Source organism: Pseudophryne corroboree, chromosome 2 (assembly GCF_028390025.1).
Source record: "Pseudophryne corroboree isolate aPseCor3 chromosome 2, aPseCor3.hap2, whole genome shotgun sequence".
NCBI lineage: Eukaryota > Metazoa > Chordata > Amphibia > Anura > Myobatrachidae > Pseudophryne > Pseudophryne corroboree.
The window spans coordinates 261470573-261472974 of NC_086445.1; the positions used below are offsets into that span (position 1 = coordinate 261470573).

Consider the following 2402-nt stretch of genomic DNA (forward strand, 5'->3'; position numbering starts at 1 on the left):
TGGCTGGCTCCTCCTCCACTGTTTACTGTCCTGATGCCAGCGCATCACAGAAACCACGGGATTGGTTGCAGGAAAGCGAATCCCCGGGACCCACCCATTCAGTAAAAATGAGTCCTCTGTCCTCAAATTAGATTAAAAAATGTGCTCTAGCATGTTATTTGTAATCCCTGAATGATCCAAAAGACACACATGTATATGTATATATATATATATATATATATATATATATATAATCCTAGGAGAAGAGGACAAAAGAATCTGGACCTCTCTCTACTTTTATCATTGGAATCTGAGAATAGATTCTGACAAAATTTATAATTTAAAAATTACAAATAAGAATGAAACATTCTCAATTGATGTAACAAATGAGGTGACAGTGACACCTTAGATGAAAATATAAAGGATTATTTTCTACATAAGGGAGAAGGATTTCTAATATGGGTCACAATTGCAATTGATATGACAACAATTTTTTGGATAGATTAGAAGTATAACTCCATTGTCCAATGCCAATTGTGATGAATGTATCCTGGTATCTTTGTGGCAGGTGAACTGCTAATTATGGGTTTCTGATCAATGTGTGGAATAATAGATGCAAGATGTATAAATACTCTGACACTTCGATTTTGTATAAACGGATAGCAGTCTAAAATTATTAACAGGTAGGTGATAAATTTGACTAGTCTCAGATCAGACAATTGAAGAGAGGAAAAAAGGTATGAAAATCAGTAGGGTCAAAGGTTGCTCCAACACCTCTGCTTTTCACATAAGGATACAGATATCTATTACTGCACCTGATGCACAGTGTGTCTGTAATTTTTGTATAACCGAAATTTATATGACTGGCATTTTGGATGAATAAGTACTGAATAAGTAAGGTATAGGTATTATATTATATTATTCAGTACTTATTCATCCAAAATGCCAGTCATATGAATTTCGGTTATACAACAATTACAGACAGACTGTGCATCTCAATGGATAGCAATAGTACTCTTTTTGGTATGTGCCAATAACCGTACACTCTCTCATTCACAATCTTTGTGATATTACTGCCATATCTCTCTGGTTACGCCCAACCTCGCCTGATCTTGGAAGCTAAGCAGTGAAGAGCCTGAATAGTACCTAGATGGGAGACTACTAGGGAATCTCAGGTGCAGTAATAGATATCTGTATCCTTATGTGAAAAGCAGAGGTGTTGGAGCAACCTTTGACCCTACTGATTTTCATACCTTTTTTCCTCTCTTCAATTGTCTGATCTCAGACTAGTCAAATTTATCACCTACCTGTTAATAATTTTAGACTGCTATCCGTTTATACAAAATCGAAGTGTCAGAGTATTTATACATCTTGCATCTATTATTCCACACATTGATCAGAAACCCATAATTAGCAGTTCACCTGCCACAAAGATACCAGGATACATTCATCACAATTGGCATTGGACAATGGACTTATACTTCTAATCTATCCAAAAAATTGTTGTCATATCAATTGCCATTGTGACCCATATTAGAAATCATTCTCCCTTATGTAGAAAATAATCCTTTATATTTTCATCTAAGGTGTCACTGTCACCTCATTTGTTACATCAATTGAGAATGTTTCATTCTTATTTGTAATTTTTAAATTATAAATTTTGTCAGTATCTATTCTCAGATTCCAATGATAAAAGTAGAGAGAGGTCCAGATTCTTTTGTCCTCTTCTCCTAGGATTATATATATATATATATGTGTGTCTGTCTATGTGTTACTTTCTTATCCTATTCTAATTAAAAGTTAAGTTTTATTTAAGCGTGCCCCAACACAGGGGGAAATTTACTAAGCTCCCGATTTTGACCGAGATGCCGTTTTTTCATCAAAGTGTCATCTCTGTAATTTACTAAACACTAATCACGGCAGAGATGAGGGCATTCGTAATTTTTTGCATGTCCAAGTAAAAAATTACGAATGAATACACCATCGGTCAAAACGCGGCTGTTTAAGTATGAATCTCGGTCATTTACTAAGAAGTGCAAAGCAAAAAAAAACAAACACTGCCGTGAAAAATTACAACTCGTAAAAAAGTGCTAAAAAAAACCAGACCTTTTTTTTTTATTCGTGATTGGATAGGCATGCACGGATCCATGAGATCCGTGCATGTATATCAGTGGGAAGGGGTGGGAAAGTGCTTATTTTTTTCAAAAAAATTGCGTGGGGTCCCCCCTCCTAAGCATAACCAGCCTCGGGCTCTTTGAGCCGATCCTGGTTGCCGAAATATGGGGGAAAAAATGACAGGGGTTCCCCCATATTTAAGCAACCAGCATCGGGCTCTGCGCCTGGTCCTGGTCCCAAAAATACGGGGGACAAAAAGAGTAGGGGTCCCCCATATTTTTAAAACCAGCACCGGGCTCCACTAGCTG

At 36.7% G+C, this 2402-nt stretch overlaps 1 pseudogene; it reads left to right on the top strand.

The window, feature by feature from the left end:
- Positions 1-1047: 1047 nt before the first annotated feature.
- LOC135054312 (5S ribosomal RNA) lies at positions 1048-1166 on the top strand (annotated as a pseudogene).
- Positions 1167-2402: the final 1236 nt, after the last annotated feature.